The sequence below is a fragment of the Hyaena hyaena genome, unplaced genomic scaffold, assembly GCF_003009895.1.
Source record: "Hyaena hyaena isolate Hyena2069 unplaced genomic scaffold, ASM300989v1 scaffold_10, whole genome shotgun sequence".
Lineage (NCBI taxonomy): Eukaryota > Metazoa > Chordata > Mammalia > Carnivora > Hyaenidae > Hyaena > Hyaena hyaena.
The window spans coordinates 627,118-650,019 of record NW_024080642.1 but is presented as its reverse complement, the minus strand read 5'-3'; the positions used below and the strand labels follow the sequence as shown (position 1 = coordinate 650,019).

Genomic DNA, 22,902 nt, shown 5'->3' with positions numbered 1-22,902 from the left:
TCCTGAGTCCCCCAGTCTACCCCTCTGAATTGCCCAGGTGCACACATTGCTAGCTAACATGCTGTGGTTTGGTCCTCAGCCTTTGCATAGAACCCCTCCTGGAATGCTCTCCCCATAATATCTGCTGGGCAGACATCTACTCCTTCTTTGAAATCTTGCTCCAGCATTCCAATGCCTTTCTATAATTCTTTCTTACATGGCAGCCTTCCCCTGCCCTGCCTCCAGGTAGAGAAAATCACTCCCTTCCTTGTCTGATAGCCATTCTGTGTGCATGCCATTTTAATGGCAATATGTCAGTTGCATTGCAAATTTTTGTTTTTATCTCCCTTACTTCACTCTGAGCTCAGGAGGTCAGGTAACTCCTGTCTTGGCTCCTGAGGTTGAAACAATGACAGCTGTTGGAGCTGATGACTAACTCCCAAATGCTGGTAAAACCGAAAAGAGAAGGGGAATAAAGCTGGTCCTGTAGCCCCCTAGAGCACCACCATGGAGAGAGAGTCGGTGTGTGCCAGCCAGATGCAAAGACTTTTGCTGAAGGCCAGATGGGAGTGCTAATCTACCCAGTTCCTCTACTTGTTTTTAACAGAGCCCTTAAGAGAAATTAAGTGAAGCTCCCAGGGGGGCAGGAGGGTTGTAATGGTACTGCAGAGCAAGGTTAACAAAAGCCTTGTTCAAGGCAGCTTCATGCTGGGCTCCAATAAAGTCATTCTCTCTCTGGAGGAGATCTTTCCTCAGCTCCCATGCAAATCTATGCCACTGCTGAGAGCTGGCGTGGATGCTGTGACGTGTCACCCAGGTCCTCTTTCAGCTGAAGGACTGAGGGATTTATTCCACCCACCTCCCTTCACCTTCCATAGATACTGATCTCCAGAGCAGGCCCCAATAAACATCCTACGTGCCAACACTTATCCAGGATAAGTGCTTCCTGAAGAACTTATCCTACTGGGTAGTATCAGCCTGCTGCTAAGGGCTGTTGAGGTCAGCAGAGTGGCCAGAGTTGGTAAGTCTGGGTGATGATCTCTTGGGACAGGGGCAGGAACTGAGACTACAAACAGGATGGTGACCCCATCAGGACCACCACGGGAGCCACAGTAAGGACTGAGGTCAACAGATGTCATCAGAGCAGTGCTTAGCCCTGGTCCCCAAGCAGTAGCCCACAATGGATGTCTGGGACTTTAGCAGCAGCAATGACGTGACAGTGGGAGTGGGTCACACTTCTGATATAGCATTGGCAGGAGCTTTCAGGGTGCTTCTGTCTTACAGGGTGCTCTCAACCATGGCTACCCCTTAGACTCACTTCAAAAGTACTGATTCCAAGTCTTGAATTTGAGATTTTCTCAAGGCTTCACTGGTCTGCAGTAAGGCATAAGTAAGTCCTTGACTGTTGTAAAGAGTCGGTTTTCTGGTTGAGAACTACCAATATGGTAGAAGGATGATACACTCTGAAATCAGACAGAGTTATGTTTGAATGTAGTTAATTTTCTGAGCTTCCATTTCTTCATTTGTAAAATCCTGTAAATCATATATTTTATAGAAATATTGACAGGTTAATAGGCTAATAGTAATAGCAATGATGGTAATGGTAGCCTTCAATCAGTAGGGCTATTATCATGATCATTGTTATTACAATTTGTGTTCCTACTTGACCTTATACTCCTCCTCCTCCAAGGTATAGCACCTTATGGTAGACTTGTCTTTCTTAGCTCTTGCCCTATTATGGGGGAGACCTGGAGACCTGTCTCCTTATCCTAGTTGTCGCTACCTGCAGTCCAGCAAACTGTAGCTACAGCAGCTAGTGGAAACTCACTGCCTTTGCTGGAGTTGACCAGATGATCAAACGTTGGTATCCATGGTTACGCTTCTGCTTATACCTAGAATAACATGTGCAGCAGTTCAGCCCTTCAAGATGACACTGGCAGGCATGTGGCTGCTGTGTGGAAAAGTAAGAAAGATGGGTGTTGCTCATGCATAAGGGTAGCAATAAGGCCCAGGGATACTTAAATGATTTCCCTGGAATTGCACCAGTTACTATGCAGCTTTGAACAAGTTCCCTTTTCCTCTCGGTGTCTCACTTTCTTGCTCCAAAAAATAGGGGTGGCTGATCTGGAAAAATGAATATTCTGCTCAGTTTGGTGCTGCTCATTTGTCCAAACAACCACCTTCCCTACACCAAGCAGATGCCTTGGGGGCTGACATCATGCCTGCCTTTTCCCACAGATTCCAATGTCAAAGTCAGGGCTCTGAGAGATGCCACTTCACTGTAAGGGCCCTGAGAGTCTGCCCTGGCTGCTGCCCACCTGAGATCCCTTCAGACTCGCCCCCAAGGGTTGTAAGTTTCCCCATTTCTCCTCCTGCCATTGAGAACTTTAAATAGCCTCCAGCACACTATGTGGGTGCCAGAAGTTTTAATTAAATAATGTCCAGCTGTCAGAAAAGCTGTTATAAACGGTCCTTTTGTCTGCACCACTGTCTGGGAAGCCAGGAAGGAGAAACTAGTGGATTATAAATATGAAGACGAAGTTCAGTGGGGAGCCTGGGGGAGGGGCAAAAGTTTTAGGCACCCTGAAAGCCACTGAAGGATTTTTTAGAATATGTGATTAGTCCATTGAAGGGCTCTTAGTCCTGGCTCTGTGACTTCATGTGCACATGGGATAACCTGAAAATAACTGGGCAAACTGGGGTCCTTGTCAAACAGCTGCTTCTCCCAGGCTGCAATCGGTATTCCCTTTTACAATCCAGATGGGAAAGTAGAAGGCAGGGTGGGTGCTGGCAATCCAGAGACCATTCTCAGATGAACTTTCATGATTGCTTCCCTCTTCCTCTCCCTGTTTTTGGTGCCTCCTTCCTCTCTTTCAACACATACTCTTGAATCTCTAAAATGTTTGAGAGTTCTATCTAATAAAGAGGAATACGGAGAAGAAATGCATACTTATTGAGTATGTATTAAGTGCTAGATGTTTTATGTATATTACTCCATTTAATTATTATAGAACACCCAGAAGCCTGCAAACAATATCTTTTGTGTATTGTCTTGTGTAATATCTTGTGTAGTATCTGCAAGGTACCTGGCACATGTAGAACTGGAGAAATATTTATGAAAGGAGGAAAGGAAGGGAGAGAAGGGGGAAAGAGGGGACCAACTCAGTTTTGTCATATACTAGAGCCAACAACCTGTCTATCATGGCACATTGTCTCTGGAAAGCACAGGCAGGCAGGTATAAACCAGTTAAGTGTATAAAATAGTTTAGGGAGAGGAGTTGCTAAAAATGCATATAAAAACAACATGATTAGGAAGCAGGAATTTGGTTTCAAGGGTCGTAGAGGAGGTGGAGCTAAAATGTTATGGGTGTTCAGAGGATCAAGGCATGACTTCCAGCTGCAGGAATGGGGGACTTCATGGAGGAGGCCAAATTCGAATCTTGAAAGATAAGTGGGATTTGGACATTGAGAAATGAACATCAGGTAGGCTGACCAGACAGAAGAGATGGGGGAGAATCATAAATAACCTATCAAGGAAGAGATAGACCAATGGTCAGGGCATCTGGGAGCCACCTGGGTTGGAACCTGAGCTTCATGGTGTCCTGGTGAGGTGCATAGGACTAATCTGGCAATGCCATGGGTGAGGGAGAAGTGCCCAGGGTAAAGGGAGTCCAGGCTGAGTGAGCCTGAGTCTGTGGGTACGTGTGTGTGTGTGTGTGTATGCATATGCCAAAGGGTTGATTGGTACTTTCCCCTGAGCTTAGGTGCCATTAGGCGCAAGTGAAAATTTGTCTTCTGTTTTCTCAGTGGGTCTGGCGCAAGTGAAAATTTGTCTTCTGTTTTCTCAGTGGGTCTATCACATACCAGTCTGCCACTAAGCTCTATCTGGGGATTCACAGAGATATATGATGGGTTCTACACCAGCAGAAAAGGTGTGGAGTGATTCCCAGGATGGGCATATTCCAGTGGGTAGAGGACTTAGGCCCTGGCCTGCCCCTAGGAGATAGGGTCAAGTGTGGCACAACACAGGTGGTTTGGTAGGTAGAGGGTGTAGTACAGGGACTTGGGAACTGGTGGTAGCTAGTCATGGATAAGGGCTCTGACTTCACCTCTCTTCATCTCTCCCCACCATCCTGCAACCTGCCACCAGCATAGAACACCTGGCCTAGTGCCTGGGGACAGTGATGGCTTTTTGAAGCTATTGTTGAGCTGTCCCTCGCTTCTGCTAGACATTTCTCTGAGAGTGGTAGGAACATAGGTCACAAGAACAAACAGTTCACTGGTTTAGGGGATCATTAAATAATGATAGCCAGTGGACTTCACCTTTGTGGACAGGACGCCTGGCAACATCCCCAAATGCCAAATGGAAACTCCCAGGGCTGTTTCAAGAGGCATGGATGCTCAAAATGAGAAGAGCTGAGGCAGACAGACCCTGCTAAGAGCCCTCCCCAGCACAAGACAAGAGCTGGCCACATACAGCTGTTGCTTTCAGGTAGGAAAGTAGTCCCCTGACTGCCACAAAAGCCTGGCTGTTCCATTGGTGGGGAGCCCTTGAATCCAGCTTTAGAACAGGTAGTGTAGATAATTCTCCACAGGATGGGATTAGAGGGATGGGGGGGGGGTTGCAAAAGATTCTAGTGACACTAAATACAAGGCAAGGATTCTGACTGTAGCCTATCTGCCGTCAAGCCCAGGCAGGTATCCTGGGTGGCTTTGGGTATGTCTCTAAATGTCTCTGGGCCTTGATTTTGTAACATTCATTCAGCAAGTACCTAGTGAACACCTGCTGTATGTGAAGTGCTGTGTTAGGTACAAGGGAGCAGACAGCTGAGAAAAGTAAATGATCTCTGCTCCCACGGAGCCTCCAGTTTAGTGGAAGTAATCAAGTAATCACACAAACAAGTGCATCATAATGCATCACAATAAATGCTCTGAGGCAAAGGTAGTGGGTCCCATGGGAGAACCCATTAGGCTGGTCTAGGAACTGATACCTGAAGGGTAAGTACAAGTTATTTGAGTCAGACTTGGAGGAACAGCTTGTGCAAAGGTTCTGAGGGGCAGAACATAGTAATATGTCTTAGGAGCTGAAGTTAAACTTGTGTGGCCAGATTGCAGTGAGCAAAGGGAAAAGTGGAATGACATGAGGCTGGGGGTGGAGGGCCAGAGAAGGGCCAGTCACACAGGAGCCCTTCAACTCTAAGAAAGATTAGAGACTTTACCCCATGATTGTTGGGAAGTCATTGCTCAGTTTTGAAGAGGAATGTGATGACTAGATTCGCATGCTAAAAATAAAATAAACGATTATAGATGGAAAAAAACCAACAAAACAAAAAATACTTGGGCCTCCCTGCAGGGGAAAAAAAGAGATTTGAACAAGTATTTTCATGTTATAGCATTCACCCCAATGGGAATAATCTACTAGCAGAACAAAGAATTATGTACAAAAATATTCATTATAGTTAAAAAGACCAAAACCACTCTGGCTGTTGTGTGAAGATAATAAACACTAATAAATCTCTAGTGTTTGCTTTGAGCTAAGCAAGACAGAGGAAGGTCCTCAGCCCCAAAGGGACCAGAAGCAATGATTCTTAACCTTGACTGCACTTTAGAGACACCTACTATGATAGCCAGATTCCAAAAGGGCCCCCCAAAAGCCTTGCCCTCCTGGTATACATGTCCCTAGGCAGCCCCTCCCACATCAAATAGGACTATCCTATTCGATGTAACCCAAGAAGGCATCGTGGAGATGATGGAGTGCTAATTCCAAGGCAACGCCACAAAGACATGGTGGCTTCTGTCTTGCTCCCACTTTCTTCCATTGCTTGATCCAGAGAAAGCCAGCTGCCCTGTTGTAAGGATGACCAAACAACCCTATAGGGAGATCCATGTGGCAAGTTGCCAAGGCCTCCAGTCAATAGCCATGTAGAAGAGCTCTCTTGGAAACAGGTCTTCCAGTTCCAGCTAATATCTTGACTATAACCTCACGAAGGACTCTTAGTCAGAAACACTAAGCCACTCCTAGATCCCTGACACACAGAAGGTGTAAGAGGATGCCTATCTATCACTTTAAGTCATAAAGTGATCTGCTACATAGCATTAAGCAATCAGTGTTCCTACAGGCTTTAAAAAAATATTGATGCTCAGCTCCATCCCCAGAGATTCTGATTCTTTTGGTCTAGGGTAAATTACAGGCATTGGTATGTCTAAAAGCCCTCATATGACTCTAATGTACAACCAAGATTGAGAACCACTGACTAGGGTACTGGGTAGGTCAACAAAGAAAGCTTAGGCACAGGGTATTGCCTCAATTCCCAGAGCTAGAACTCAATTTATGTTGAGGGTTCTATCCTGGAGCGAAGGCAAAAGCCCAGTTTGTGGATCAGAGCCCTGGGTCACTGTGGACTTACAGTCAGGTTGTCTCAGTGTCCACAGCTTCTGACCACAGGATACCTAAATTCCCATAAGGATACAGGCCTGTAGAAAGGAAATGAGTGGCTTTTGCTGAAGGGAGAAGAGAAGTCCAGCACCAGGCAGATAAGTGCACCTTCTACAGACCACAGCTTTGACCCATAAATGCTCTCTGCAGTCCTACACTTTGGAGATGAAGGTGTGCAGGATGCCCAGTATTCCAGTGATGGACAGCTCTCCTGCTTCCTCCCACCTGCCATTGTGTTTTCTGCCCAGACCCCATTCCTGCCTCTGAATATGCTCTTTGCAAACTTTATGAGCAATGATGACAGCTGATTCTGAAATCCTTTGTGCATCTTCAAGTTTCCATGGTTAACGGGACATTGTTCCCGTCTCTGAATAATAAGTCAGGGGCCCAATAGTCTCTTTGCTCTCCTTCATATTACTTGCCTGATGAAACCAGCAATAAAGTAATTAAAATGATTATAAAGGGAACCCTAGGAGATGAAAGATGCTGATGAGACAGTCAGATGCTGTGAGCTCGCCCAGCTATCTCAGCACACCAGGGGTGACTGGGCTGCTCTCCTGTGAGTCTCCTGAGAATGGGCACTGGTACCAGCTGCGTCCCTGTGATATCTAAGATGCTCAGAAGTATTGATAGATTTTTTTGAGCACATGGAACATGCTAGGTGTCAGAGATAGAGAATGTAGTAAGATCCTCTTCTTGTTCTTAAGGAGATCTTAGCTTAGTAGAAACAAATAAGGGAAGAGACAATAAAATGTGATGAGTACTGCACTCAGGGACCCGTGGAAGCCCAGAGGAAGTATTGCACTTGGCCCAAGAAGTCTTTGGAGGAGGTCAGATCTGAGGTGTTTTATTGCCAGGGAAAAGATGGAAGGAAGTCAGTATAAGAGGAATGGCAGATACAATGTACAGGTGTAGGAGCTTGAGGCTCTTCAGGGAATTGCAAGCATCTCCCTGAGGGTCTGAATGCTTTCCCGGGCTTTATAGCTTAAGGGGGTGGCCCAAAGGCAGCTGGCAAGCAGCTCCTCTTTAGGCTGAGTACAAGGCTGTATACAAAAGGCATCCAGCAGGCAGAATTCACCATTTTCCATCACCCCACCCTGCTACATTCCCAGATCCTACTCTTCTTTTCATCAACCATGGATGACCCTCCCGTTCACTGCCCCAGCCAAATGTTTGCTTCAGCCCCACCTCCAGAACCCGTACTTTGATCTTCTTTGTCCTCTGTTGCCTGATCCACCAGAACCCTGGCTACTGTCCTGTTTCTTCCTCCTGTCTCTTGCCTATGTCTTCTTGAAATTGGCTTCCATGTGATCAACCTTTCTGACTCTCAGATGGGCCTCAGTGCTTTCTCTTATGAGCTGTGTCCATAGGCATTTGTAAGTGTTTTTCCTGGATCAGGAGCGGGACAGAGGATGCCTGAGAAGGGAGAAACCCAAATGCCCAAGGGGGTTCCAGGAGACATACCTGGAAGGAAAACCCTGGGTAAGAAGGTAAGGAGCTCCTGAGTATTTCCTGCTTCCTGTCACTGGCCCTAGAACAGGAATCACAGTGTAGATGTGTTCTGTGGATATAGGGCTAGGAAGATTGTTTAAATAGGTCAAGTAGTCAGTGAAAAAATGGAGGGTGCTGGAGCATAGCTAATAGGAGAGCCGACACCCATCTAATGGGGGGTGCTGCTACTTAGTTCCACTGTTTCCCATTCCACTTGGGAACACAGGTGCAGTATAGCTAGGCTTTGGAGTTTCTCAAGATAAACCCAAAATATGGATTTTAATGGAAAAAAGTTGGCAGTTAATTCGAATAAAAACAAACAAAAAAACACCTGCACATAGGAAAGATGAAGGCAGCATGGTTTTTGAATTTCAGTGATTCCCCCACATAAAAGACAGGCACCTAGAGACCAAACCTTCCAAAATACAGACATTGACAGTAAACCAGGTGATGGGGTATCCCCACAAAGCCTAACACATGAGCAGGTGGGGACAAATCACTAACAACCCTAAGCCTCCATGGTCTCAGCAGCTATGTGGCTGGAAGCAGAAGGAGAGGTCAGGTGTTTGATGGACCTGAGAAAAGAAAAGAAAAGAAAAGAACAATACCCAAATAGCCAACTGAGACTCCCTGGAAAAATTCTATGGAGGCGGGAGAGTTTCATAGTGATGGGAGGAAGGGAGAGACACCTTTTTAATTGCTCCAAGGATGGCTGCCAAAGAGGGCCAGTAGTCCTATTTCCTTTCAGGGGCTAAGAGGGGGTGGTTTGTATCCCACCGGAGCTCCAGAACTGTCTGCTGCACTGGCTCAAGTCTGCCATATTAATAAAGAGACAGGGAAGGTTAGCACCACCATCCCTAATACGTCCTTCCCACCCGGCTTTCACGACTCCTCTCCATGGGCCCAGCCTTTGCCAAAAGGAGGTGAAGCAGCCAGGGCCTCAGAACAGACTCAGGACAGCATAGACCGAGGGGAAGGGAAAGGCCAGCCAACTGTGCAGCAGCGGGCTGTGCTACTCCTATTCCAGGCACGTTAACATCAGCTTCCACAGGTTTCCTCCCCTGGATCCTAAAAGAAGAAAAGAATGGGTTCTCCCGCTTAGGTGCAACAATTCTGTGCCAGGAAAACACACTTTTCTTTGTTCAAAGCACTTTGAAGCCTCCGTTTTGACTTCACAGGACAAACTCAGCCACTTAAAATGGACGCTGTTCCAACTGTTTTTGATTGGTGTACCCGTTGAAAGTCTATGAAACTCAAATCAAGGAATCTTTTGAAGGAAAACAACACTGGTACTTCAACAGGGCCTCCTAGTTTAAGATCAAACATTAGTAGTCAGCAAGTACTACTTGAACGCAGTTATGCTTTTAGAAACCTTTTGAAGGCAAAAAAATAAAAAAGAGGATAATTATACTGAAAAAAGAAATAACAAGCTTAAGAAACACGATGAAAATTTGCTTACGAAAAGAACGCAGAGCAACACGAAGACGGATCAAAGTCATTGGTGGAGACTCTGGAAGCAAAGAACATATTACCCAAGGACACAGCAGAAAACATTTTACCAACTGCCTTAAGTGGTTTTCCTTTGGAAGATTTTAAGATTCCTGGACAAGACCAACAAGATAAAACATTACCAATTCTGTAAAACAAACCAAGAGTACCTTCACTTAAAACTAACCTACACAGAGCTTGATGCCCGTCCTTCATTCTATTCAAAGGTAAAAAATATTTAAGGAAATTATGCCAAAATTGGGTATTTCATAAAGTTTTACTACATTATTATTATGTAATTTATGAAGACTTGATTACAAAAATTGAAAACTTTTTATGAAACTTTTGTTTGAAAAAGAATGGAAGTGTCTTACGTGAGAATTATGGATTTAAAGTAAATTTGCTAAGAAATTGTATGTTTGCAAGGTGTTTTGTGTTTGTGTCTCTTAAAACTACTTTTGGGGCACCTGGGTGGTTCAGTTGGGTGAGCATCTGACTCTTGATTTCGGCTCAAGTCATAATCTCACGGTTTGCGGGTTTGAATCCCACATCAATTCTGTCCTAGCAGTGTGAGGCTTGCTTGGGATTCTCTGTCTCCATCTCTTGCCAGTTCTCTCACTCTGTGTCTCTCAAAAATAAATAAATAAATAAATAAATAAACAAACAAACAAACAAACAAACACACAAACAAACATTAAAAGATGCCTAAAATTTTTTAAATGTTTATTTATATTTGAGGGCGAGAGAGAGAGTGTGTGAGTTGGGGAGAGGCAGAGAGAGATAGAGACAGAATCTGAAGCCTGCTCTGGGTTCTGAGCTGTCAGCACAGAGCGGGACGTGGGGCTCGAACCCACGAACCATGAGATCATGCCCTGAGCCAAAGTCGGATCCTCAAACAACTGAGCCACCCAGGTGCAACAAAAAATGCTTTTAAAGAACTATCTATGACAATGTGTTTAATTAAAAAATTTAATTAAAAATTTTTTTGTACAGGGGCGCCCGGGTGGCTTAGTCGGTTAAGGGTCCGACTTTCGCTCAGGTCATGATCTCGCGGTTCGTGGGTTCGAGCCCCGCGTCGGGCTCTGCGCTGACTGCCAGCTCGGAGCCTGGAGCCTGTTTCAGTCTGTGACTCCCTCTCTCTCTGACCCTCCCCTGCTCACGCTGTCTCTCTCTCTCTCTCTCTCTCTCCTAGAAATAAATAAAAAACATTAAAAAAAATTTAAAAAAAAATTTTTTTTGTACAAATGTTGGGAGATTACATTCTAAATAAGATACTAAGTAGGGTTAACCAACATTAAATATGAGTTTAAAAAAAAAAAAGAAGAAACTAGAAGTTCTCCCCAATCTACTAGTGGGTGAATGCAAGGGGTCTGTGGCAAAGTCTGAAGGGATGGAGCATTCCAGACTCTATAAATGTTTAAAACTAACCAGCCAGAGATGTCCAACACAGGGTCCTCATACTGATGAGAAACTGCTGGGTGTGGGATCAGAATTGAGTGGAATAGGGATAATAGCATAAAAAGAAAGAGTCCATATAAAAATGGGATAGGGCAGTAGAGCCAGGATATCTCAGAAAGTGAGCTGCCCCATGTTTTTTAAATACTACAGAAACACAACCAAAAAGGGAGCCCCATGGAGTTAGAAAAACTACCCTGAATGAATGCCTCATTCACAAGTTCAGGAACATTGGATTTACATAAAAATAAACATCATAAAAATGTCGAGGGTGAAACCCACACAGAATTATTATTAGAACAAAGAGACTAAGAAACAGAACACCATCTTTATAGATGGTGAAAGTATGCCAGAGAGAGGTACCTACAAAATAAATCAAAACTGCAACCTATTACTTCAAAATGAGCTAAAAGACATTAAGGAAATGACATCATCACCCACATGAATGAGAATAATAATCATAACCTCAGAGATTACATGACAAATCACAGGAAGGAATTAGAAGAACAAAGTCATTTCAGAAAGGAAGACCCAAACTAGAGGGAGCACAAGAGTAAATAGATATAATAAATAATGCCTTAAGATAACAGAAGGTAAAAAGGAAGACATTTATAAGACTCAAAAGTAGTAGAGGAAAAAAAGAGAAGATAAAAGGAATTTGAGAGATGCATGGAATATTTTGTATGTGGCAAGCGTGGTCCCTGAAAAAGGAAACCAAAGCAAGGGGGGCAGAGCAAATACTAGAAATGATAATTTAAGGAAACTTTCCCAAAATAACAACAATAATTAAAGACCTGACCCTACACATTGAAAGAACACACTCACACAGCATATCTGAAATATTGAGTGGAATGATCGATAGCAAGATGTTTTGGTAAAATCGCTGCACTTTTAAGAAGAAAATTTAAAAAGGCAGAAGAAAATTATTCAGGCATCTAGCCAAAAACCAGGAAACGGCTTATACGGGGAAGAAAAATTAGGTTATCAGACTTTCTGACAATAATGCTTTATGTTAGAAGAAAATGAAGTGACGTATTTAAGGTACCTAAGGAAAGCAAATATAATTCAAAAGTTTTATATCCAGAAAAACTGGCTTTCGTGTACAAAGGGCGTAGGTAAGTATTATCTGCATGTAAGAACTAAGAAATTTTATTTGTAGGAGTTTTCCCCAAGGGATTTACTAGATAATAAACTTCACATAAGCAAAATAATCAAAGAGACATTGATATGAAGATTAGTGGCAAACATTACTACACAGTGCTAATATAAAAGTAAGACCGAATGAGGACCAAAAGGCAGAAAGTATAGTCTTCAAGCCTATATGATTTGAAAATATAGATACAATACAATTACACGAATTCGGGGGACAAGGAGGGGAACATATGCATATGTTTTTTCTAATCATTTTCGGTAATCATATTTGGGTGGTAGCATTTGTATTTTTTTTTTCTGAGACTGTTGAGTGGGTAATGGGAGGTAAAACAAATGATGAATCACAGTTAATCATTATAACCTTATTATCTCCTGCATCCTCAAGAAACCAGGAGGCTCAGTTTGGCAGAAAGGAGATACAGATGCAATAGGGAAGAGATTTCAGAATTTGAGTTGAAAGTGTCATTGTCTGTAGGTATGTATAATTTCTAGCACTGTCCACTGAAAAAGCCTACAAACCATGGCAAAACTAGCAGCAGTGAGCATCCCTAGGACATAAATGGTGGTCTAATTTCTCAATAGAAGGAATTGGGGCTTCTTAAGAAATGTCTGATTTCAGATTTGAGGCTGGAAACGTGCAAGATAAGTCTGGAATATTTTGTCATACTGGATGGCAAAGAGGTTATCCAAGACCAACTTAAAGAACTCCCACTGACCAAAAATGAATCTATCTGAACTTCAGTAAGCATATTGAAATAGATTAAAACACATCATATATAAATACTTGTGTTCATAATCATACCTACACATTTATAAATATATAAAGTGTATATATTGATACATGTATATATAAACATATATATAATTGGTCAGCTTGGGAAGATAATAAGTAACAGTTCATTATCTTGAAATCTGATGAAGAAAGAGAATGAGGGCTCTTGGGTGGTTCACTCTGTTATGTGTCCAACCCTTGGACACTTCTGCTCAGATCAAGATCTCTTGGTTTGAGGGTTTGAGTCCCATGTCAGGCTCTGTGCTGACAGCATTGAGCCTGCTTGGGATTCTCTCTGTGCCCTCTGCCACCCCCCCCCTTCCAAAAATAAGTGTATGAATGTTTAAAAAAAAAAAGAAAGAGAATAGATCAAGCATTTATTCTGCTTTTCTTATAGGGAAAGGGTCTCTTTATAGAAGTCTTTGAAATAATAAATGGAAAAGAAGTGATTACATTTCAATGTCATTGTAACCTCTAACAAATGATTGACTCTACACAATGAGTATCAGTGGCTGGAAGCATCAAGAAAGGAAGAAAGACATCTGTTGCCTCCTGATGTACCACTTGTGGTCTGGCCAAAGGGGTCAAACCTGAGTGTGATCAGGCCTCTGGACCCAGTTACTCATTTGCAGGAAATGCAGGGGACAGTTGAGTGTGTTGAACTGCATCACGAGTGAGCAGTGGGCAGACCCCAGACAGTATACATTGTTAGAGACAGGAAGGGCGGGAGAGCAGCCTGTAGTGCCTTAAAGCACACACCAAAGTTTTTAAATGGGCAAGACTAGACTCTGGTCACTCTGATCACTTGGGGAAAACACAAAGGATGGCTTACTATAAAAGTCAGAGTATAATTCCTTTGGGGTGAAGGAGAGAGGCTGATGACTGGAAGGAGGCACATGGAAGGGACTTCTGGGATCACTGGTGAAGTTGTATTTCTTGACCTGGATAATGGTTATGAGGGTCTTATCATAATATTGTAATGTTTTCTTCAAGCTATACATTTATTTTGTGTGTTTTTCTGTATTTGTTTTATTTTAAATAAAGATTTTTGTTTTGTTTGTTTAAAGCTTATTTCTTTATTTTGAGACAGACAGAGACAGCATGAGTGGGGGAGGTGCAGACAGAGAGGTAGATGGAGTATCCCAGCCAGTGCAGAGCCTGATGTGGGCTCAATCCCAAGAAACCGAAACTGTGAGATCATGACCTGAGCTGTAATCAAGAGTCGATGCTTAATTGATGCTTAATCCACTGAGCCACCCAGGCTCCCCCCAGAAGGTTTGTGTTTTAATGTGTGTATCTATGTAGGCCAAAGGTAACATATCTACTGTAACCCTTTGGTCCCAATTCTGCCTGAGAGGACACTGGGTACTGGATCTAACATAGATCCCCAAATGCATATTCCTCTACCTTTTAGACATTTAAAGAGATTATCCAAAGAACACGTAGAAGTCATGAGTGTAAACTATGGGCTTTTATTAGGCAGCCAAGAATGAGTTGAATAATAAAATAAAACTTGGCCCAGAGTAGAGGGCTCCTTGCATTTGACATTTCTACTTTATTCTAACCAGGAGCTCTCTGGGACAGTTCCAGAAAATGTCATGAGAAATGTATATTTATAATGGTGGCTCAATATTGTTAGAGGAATTCTCCCTTAACATCCAATATGCAAAATTTCATGGTAATTGTGATATTTCCATCACAATATATATTTCCATCACAATTAGGATTCTTCCCTTTAAAGATGGGTTTGGCTTCAAGATTCCTTTAAATGGCACCTGGCAGGATAAGGTATGCATTTGTTTACAGAACTGTAATTGCTTAACAGTGTGGAGAGAGGTGTGGGCTGTTCAATGATAGTGCCAGCCCATGGGCAAACAAGGCAGTTACACAGAGGGGACCCATGGTTAGGAGGGCCAAGATGTGTATGAAAATACAAACAGTTAGGGAATATCCTTCATTTTCTACTGGATAACCCCCCAACTTTTCTCCTTCATTAGCTTGGGTCTTCACACAGTAGGACAGAACTACTATGTTAAGAAAATCAGCGCATTCAGGATTTCTGAATCATTTTGTTGAGCATATTTTGTAATTGTTCGAATTAGTCATAAAGGCTGTTTTTGCTATTTTGGGGCTCTTTAGCATCTGAGTTCCTTTCCTATGTTTGGAGACTTCTCTGATATGGATTTTAGTGAGAAGAGACTATCTTTCACTGTAACAGCAGAGAAGGCCAATTACTCATCTTCCCTGTCTCCTCTATGGCTAGGAGGCAGGCACGTGACTTGAGTTCAGCCAATCAGAAACATTCACTCTAGACTTTGTGGCCAAGAAACAATAATGGCAGGGAATTCTGGAAGCAGTAGTGAAGGCGTGCAGTGGCGTCCTGTTTTTATGGTCGGGGTGGCTGACTCATTTGCGTGAACTTCAGTGTTTTGGGTTCAATAGTGGCAGAAGCAGTGTTTTTCACTGGTCTTGTTCTAATGTGTGGGCTATATTCCATAACCTACCTGAGTTCCTGCTTATTTTCTGGGGACTATTCTTATCTATAATCTTCTCACCAATTCTTTGAGCAACCCAATATCTTTCAACAAAGGTCTGCTCTGTTTAAATCATCTGGAATCTTTTTTTGTAACTTTCAATTTAGAAATCTGGCTGATACCATGGTTTGAGGCAATGCTATGATAAGTTACTTGGCATGAAAGGTGATAAGACCTCATAGAAGGCAGATAAACTGATCTTTATGAGAAAGAGGAATATATATATTTTGGGGGGTTGAAGAAGGAGTGGAGAGAAGGATGGAAAGAAGAAGAGGGGATAGGGAGTTGAAACAAGATAGAGTTAAGGACTTGTGAATATTCTCTGAGATGGCTTAAGAGGATTTAGGAAAATCTAATGTTCCATGTAAAGTTGATTTAAGTGCTCTAGTATAAATTATTCCCCTCTTTCTCAGCTACACAAGTGTCTAGAATAAAGTATACTCCATACTCATCAGTGCTTTGTGTGAGTGGGGTTTTGGGCACACAGGAAGCAAGGAGGGGGTGAGTTTCACAAATGGGTTTTATGAAGTCAGACAGAGGATTTAAGAGAAAAATCAGGAGCCCAGAGCCAGAGGAACATGGGAGAATTTAAGTCCTTTGTATGTTTTCAAACATTTTCAAGAGGGAATGCTACAGAGTGATGAGAGGGTTGAAGTGGTTACAAGACCCTGGCTGGCCTATAGATCTACTTAGGAGTAGTCGAGGAAGCATTACTGCTTATTCCAGTGAAGAAGCCAGTAAACTTCAGAGATGGGTGTGTGGATTGGAGTCAAGGGTAAGAAATGGTGAAGACAAATGAGGCTATGCACAACTGTGGAAAGAAGATACAAAGCAGGGCAACTGAATTCTGGTGGGTTTTAGTCCTTTTATTTTTAATTAGATATTTCCAGGTATAAGTTACATACCATAAAATTCATCTCTTGTAAAAGTGCAAGCCAATGCTTTTTGAGTTGTGCAACCACCATCATAAGCCAGCTTTAGATAATTTTCATTACTTCAGAAGGTTCTTTTGTGCCTTTTTGCTCCCAGTTCACATTTCCATTCCCAGCCCTAAGCAAACACTGATCTACCTTCTGTCTCTATAAAATTGCCTTTTCTGGAAATCCCATATAAACAAAATAATATAAGATGGAGTCTTTTGGATATGGCTTCTTTCACTTAGCATCATGATTTTGAGGTTCTTCCACTGTATAGCATGTCTCAGCAGTTTGCTCTGTTTTATTGTTGGATGATACTCTATTGCATGTGTATCACATTTTGCTTATTCATTCAACAGTTAATAAGCAACTGGATTGCTTCCACATCTTGGCTACTAAGAGTAAGGCCACTATAAACATTTGCATACAAGGCTTCATGTTTTCATTTCTCTTGGGTCTCATTGGTGGGTCATGTGGTAACTCTATGTTTAACCTTTTGAAGAATTGCCAAACTGTTTTTTAAAGTGGCTTTATTTTGCATTTCCATCAGCAATGAATGAGGGTTCCAGTTTCTTTACATAGTCACTGAGATTAGCTCTTGTTGGTCTTTTTGATTAGAAATATTTTAGTAGATATGTAGTGGTATCTCATTGTGGTTTCAATTTGCATTTTCCTAATGACATGCAGTACCTTTTCATGAGCTTTGTAACATTCATGTTGTTTCTTTGGTATAGTGTCTACCCCAGTCTTCTGCCTATTTCCTTTTTTTAAAGTTTATTTATTTATTTTGAGGGGGGAAGGACTGAGAAAGAGGGAGAGAGAGAGAATACCAAGCAGTCTCATCACTGTCAGCACAGAGCTTGATGCAGGGCTCAAACCCATAAACTGTGAGATCATGATCTGAGCCAAAGTCAAGAGTTGTATGTTTAACTGACTGAGCCACCCAAGTGCCCCTACTTTTTCTCTATGTTCAATGTGGGGCTCAAACTCACAACCCTGAGATCAGGAGTCAAATGATCCACTGACTGAGGCAGCCAGGAGCCCTTCTTCAACTTATTTCAAAGAATTCTTTATCTTTTATAATGGAGTTGTAAGAGTTCTTTACATATTCTAAATATAAGTCCTTTATATCATTTGCAAATATTTATGTTACTTATAATATTTGTATTACTTGCAAATATTACTTCCTATTCTGTGGCTTATTTTTTCATTTTCTTAATAGTGCCTTTTGAAGAATGATTATTTTTTATTTAGATGAAATCTAATTTGTCAAATTGTTTCTTTTATGGACTATACTTTTGGTGTTGTACCTATGAAGTCTTTGCCTAATACAAAGTCAGAAAGATTTTATCTTATAAAGAAGTTTTATAGTTTTAACTCTTACATTTAGGTCTGCATCCATTTTGAGCTATTTTTTGTGAATGATATGATAAAAGGGTGTATGTTTGTTATTCTTTATATATTAATATCCTGTGGTCCCAGCACCATTGGTTGAAAGACCATCCTTACTCCACTGAGTTGACTTGACACCGTTGTCAAAAATTAATTGACCATCAATAAAATAATTTATTTTGAAACTTCCATTTCTGCTCTATTTATCTATAAGTTTATTCTTAGTGTGGCATAGTACCAAACTTTCTTAATTTCTATAGATTTATAGCAAGTTTTGAAATTGGGTAGTTAAATCCTCCAAATTTGTACTTTCACAAAATAGTTCTGTTCATTTGACAGCTTTTGCATTTCTATATAAATTTTATAAACAGCTTGTCAATTTCCTAAAAAAGAACTTTGATAACTTTACTGGTTTGAGTTGAACCTATAGATCAATTTGGAGGAATACTGAGTCCTCCAATCCATGAACTTGGACTCTGTCTCCATTTATTTAGGTATTTAAAAATTTCTCTCAGCATTTTAGTTTTTTCAGTGATCAGGGTTTGCACTCCTTTTGTTAAATTTATTTTTAGTATTTTGCCCTTTCTGATGCCATTGTGAATGAGATTATTTTCATAATTTTAGTTTTGGATTTTTCATTGCTATCATACTCCTGATTTTGAAAATTTGACCTTGTATCCTGCACCTTTGTAAAATGTGTTCATTAGTTTTAGCAGTGGTTTTATTTTTAATAGACTTCATAGGTTTTTCTACATAGAGGATCATGCTGTATCAGAATAAAAAAGTTTTACTTTTTCTTTTCCTGTTTGTGTGCCTCAATTTTCTTTTCTTCCCTTATTACACTGGTTAGAACCTTCAGTATAATGCTGTAGAGGAGTAATGAGAGTCAATATGCTTACTTTTTTCCTAATCTTCATGGGGAAACATTCATTACTTTCATTACTAAATATTATGTAAGCTGTAGAGTTTTCATAAGTATTCTTTATCCAGTGAGGAAGTTCCCTACTATTCTTACTTTGTTGAAAAAGTTTGATCATGAATGAATGTTAGATTTTGTGAAATGCTTTTTGCACCTATTGTGATCATGTGTTTTTTGTCCTTTATTCTATTAACATGGTATATTACATGAATTGATTTTCATATGTTAAAACCAACCTTGCATCCCTGGGACAAATCCCACTTGGTCATGATGCATATAATCTTTTAAATATATTAATTCAGTTTGTTAATATTTAAGACACTTTGCATTTATATTTATAAAGAATATTGATCTGCAGGTCTTCTTTATTGTGATGCCTTTGTCTGCCTTTGGTATTAGGGTAATACTAGTGTTATCTAATGAGTTGGGAAGTGTTCCCCACTCCTCTATTCCCTGAATGAGTTTATGGAGGATTGGTATTATTTCCTCTTTAGAAATATGAAAGAATTCAATAGTGAAGCCATCTGGGGCTGAGCTTTTTATGTGTGTGGAAGATTTTTAATTATTAATTCAATTTCTTTACTTGTTAGAGGCCTATTCACATTTTGCATCTTTTTTTGAATCAGTTTTGGTAATCTGTACCCATTTGCCTGGACTTAATCTGCATAATTTTTTTGCCATGTGCTGTGCAGCTGCTTATGTCTCTGCTAAATTTCTTAGACATTTCTTATTTTTATTTTAGCTTGCCATCCTAGGGTCTTTGTTTCCACCTGGCTTAGCGGTCATCCAAGTATTGGGCAGCATTTGTGCTCAAACAAACGCCTCTAGCCAACAGGGCATCCACTTTCTGTCGGTGGATCTGTTTGTGGGCTGGGGAGTGCATTTAAAGGTCATGCAATTTTCAGCTTTGCCATGGTTTTTACTTTCCACCAAGCACTCGCAGGTCCCTGATGTTTGAACAGCCAGGTCACGTATGGATGTGTGGAGAGCTTATCAAGCCCCCTGTAGTTTCTCATCTCTTATTTCCAGGATCTCTCTGTTAAACTTCCAGCTAGTCCTCAGGTCTGTGGTTCACCTCACCTGGGATCTCCACCTGAGACTAGGAGAGCTGTAGTTTCCCCATTCTGGCACAGGCTCTGCCTTCCCTCTCAATCAAGTCAGCCCCCTCTGGCAGAGAAGCTGCCAGTTTTTATGGCCAGCAAGCATGCCCTAGACTCCTGCTGTTCTTACCTGAAGTTCCAAAGTTTCCAAATGTGTTGTTTGCCTTTGGCCAATTTCCAGAGGCCTGAAAATGGTTGTTTTTGACAATTTTGCCTAGTTTTATAGTTGTTTTTTTGCAGAGACGATGTGTCGACTTCTTCACTCCTCTACAGCCGGAAGTTCCTTTAGTCTTTTAAAAGGCTGGGTGTGTGACTTGTCAGCTAAGCTTCTCCTTGTTTTGTAGTGCTATTGGGCAATAGGAAACCAAACAGTATCAGCTTTTTCTTTTTTAAAAGTCGGAAATAGGGGCTCCTGGGTGGTTCAGTCGGTTAAGCGTCCGACTTCGGCTCAGGTCATGATTTCATGGTTCGTGGGTTTGAGCCCCTCGTTGGGCTCTGTGCTGACAGCCAGCTCAGAGCCTGGAGCCTGCTTCAGATTCTGTGTCTCCTCTCTCTCTGACCCTCTCCTGCTCACACACACACACTCTCTCTCAGAAATAAATAAAACATTTAAATTTTTTTTAAAAAAGTTAGAAATAGAAGTGATGCCAGGGAAGATGGAACATGGGGCACTGGAGAGACTGAGAGGTGGAGAGAGATCAGGAGGTGCTGGAGAGAGTGAGGAGTGAATAGGGCAGGGACATAGAGGTAGAAGCAAGAATTGAATTCATGGTGTATTGGAAAATATGGAATTTAAAAACCTTAAAAGCCTACCTTTCCTACTCTGAATGCCCAAGCTAACTGCCACTGTTTCCATGAGTGTTTCTCCCAGACTCCTTGGTTTGAACTTCCAGTCCTCTGGGGTGTGGGTAGGTGTTAGGGTAGGGATGGGAATGTGCTGACAATGCCCTGAAGAAGGTAGGGTGGCAGGAAAGTGTGCACCACTGAGAGGTGGAAATGGTGTGCATATCAGCATCAGATAGGTGGGCTGGAGTTGGTGACTTCAATCTTAGTTCTAACTTTCACATAAATATTTGGTCTGGATAGGAGAGGGGCAGAAAGGGAGAGAGAGAATCCCAAGTAGGCTCCAGATTGTCAGCACAGCGCCCCACATGGGGCTTGATCCCATGAACCATGAGATCATGACTTGAGTCCAAATCAAGAGTCGGACGCTTAACCAACGGAGCCACCAAGTCCTGATGGCTCCTGGTCCTGATACTTTTAAACCAGAGGTGGGCAGATTTTAGCATGCAGCCCAAATCTGGTTTGCCATTTGTTTTTATAAACACAGTTTTATTGGTACTTGGCTACACCCATTGTCTCCATATCTATGGCTGCTTTTGCACTAAATGAATGGCATTGTGTAATTATGACAGAGACTGCATGGCTTACAGGTATAACATATTTACTATCTGGCCCTTTACAGAAAAAAAAAAAAAAACCTTGCCACTCCTCTTTTAAATTAAAACTGCAGTCGCTTACCTCAGTGAGGCATGACAACATGGATAGAGCATAATGCATACAATCAGAAGATAGGAGGTTAAGTCTGGGCTATGTTATATATCAATCAGCAGTGACACCCAAGGCAAGCATTGGCTCTCTCTTGGCACCAATTCCCTGGAAAATAGGAATCAGAGGACTCTTTCTATCATTTGGGGTTGTTGTTCAAACAAAACTACTATGTTGCAAACTGTGTATCTCCATACATATGCTGTCTGTTTTGATGTTTACTGGAGACACTCCTATTGACCTTCTAAATCCCCTGTTTGGATTCATTCTTCTTGTGGACTGAATGCTGCTTTATGTACTTTAAAAAAATTTTTTTAATGTTTATTTATTTTGAGAGAGAGAGAGCATGAGTTGGGGGGAGGGCAAAGAGAGAGGGAGACAGAGAATCCAAAGCAGGCTCCAGACTCTGAGTTCTCAGCAGAGTCCAATGTGGGGCTTGATCTCACAAGCTATGGGATCATGACCTGAGCCAAAGTCGGATCCTTAACCAACTGATCCACCCAGGCACCCCTGCCTTATGTACTTTTCATGTGAAGTCTATGATGTAGCATTTTCTTAGGCACTTTCCTTGACTTGAAGAGGGATCAGAAGACCATTTCTATTACAGAAGAGAGAAAGATAGGACAAGAGGACTCTCAGGAAACAAACCCCCTTGTGTCTTAGGCATGCTGCAAAAGAATGGTCCGAAGGCCACTTTTCTTCCCAAGGATGTCCCTGCTGAGGAGGACAAGCATTTGAGGCTTAATCTAATGAATTATTTCTTTTCCCTTCAAGAGCCTGAACATAGTAAACCCTATTACACCAGCAAGGTTAATTTCAATGGTTGACATGAAACTGAATTTTAGGTGAGAGTTTATTAATAATTGTAAGCCTGAGTTGTAACTCAGAGCCTGGAATTCCCAGCCTCTGTGGCTACAGCAAGAAAATGATTCCTTTCAGGCACTTGGCCAAATTAGAAAGATTAGAATTCTCCGTGTGGATTCCCTACTGCAATGCTGAAGCCATCTGTAATCTGGCAGACCTTCTCAGTGGGGGAGGTTGCCAGTCTCCAGGTTCAGGAGATAAAGGCCATATCTTCTCCCCCACTTTGGTGTCTGCAGGTGAATTACTACAGAATGAGCTGTGATCCCTGTTCATTTTCTGCCTGCCCTGTGAGTTCAGGTCCTGGTGTGTGAATGCACAGGACTCAGGGGAGTGTTGATTGCATGTAATTGCCTACAATCAGATGGCAAGGGAGGACTTCTGAGAGCCTGATGGGGCCAGTGAGGTTAAGACTAAATGCATCTGAAGAAAAGCAGAATCAGAGTCTGTTCCTGGTGGCGGATGTGTCCTGGGTGGCCTGCCTCGAGATTCCATTAACCAAGAGAAGTCAAGGGGGCCTGTCAAAGGAGAGTGTGCTTATTGGTATAACTATTTGTCAAAGTACTACTGGAAATGGAGAAGTTAGGAGACTGGAACTAAATAGCCAGAGGCAGGCGTGAACGGTCAGATCTTGTAATGAGAGGGACTAGGCATGAGGGACAGAGAGATGAGTGAGGCTCATTAGGGAGAGGAAAACAATAGAAGTAGTTGTGAATGGGCAAGTCAGGGTCATTTAGAGCTGGGCCTATGAACATTGGCTGTAATTAGCTAGTTCCCCTTTGGTTGAAAATAACAGAATCTGGTTCTGGGCAGCCTGAATTAGGGAAAAAGATGTTGGGAGACATTTACTAAAGGGAT

General features: G+C 41.9%; 1 pseudogene; it reads left to right on the top strand.

Moving 5' to 3' along the window:
* The first annotated feature begins 3,930 nt into the window (after positions 1 to 3,930).
* Positions 3,931 to 9,548, top strand: LOC120245735 (annotated as a pseudogene).
* The last annotated feature ends 13,354 nt before the right edge of the window (positions 9,549 to 22,902 follow it).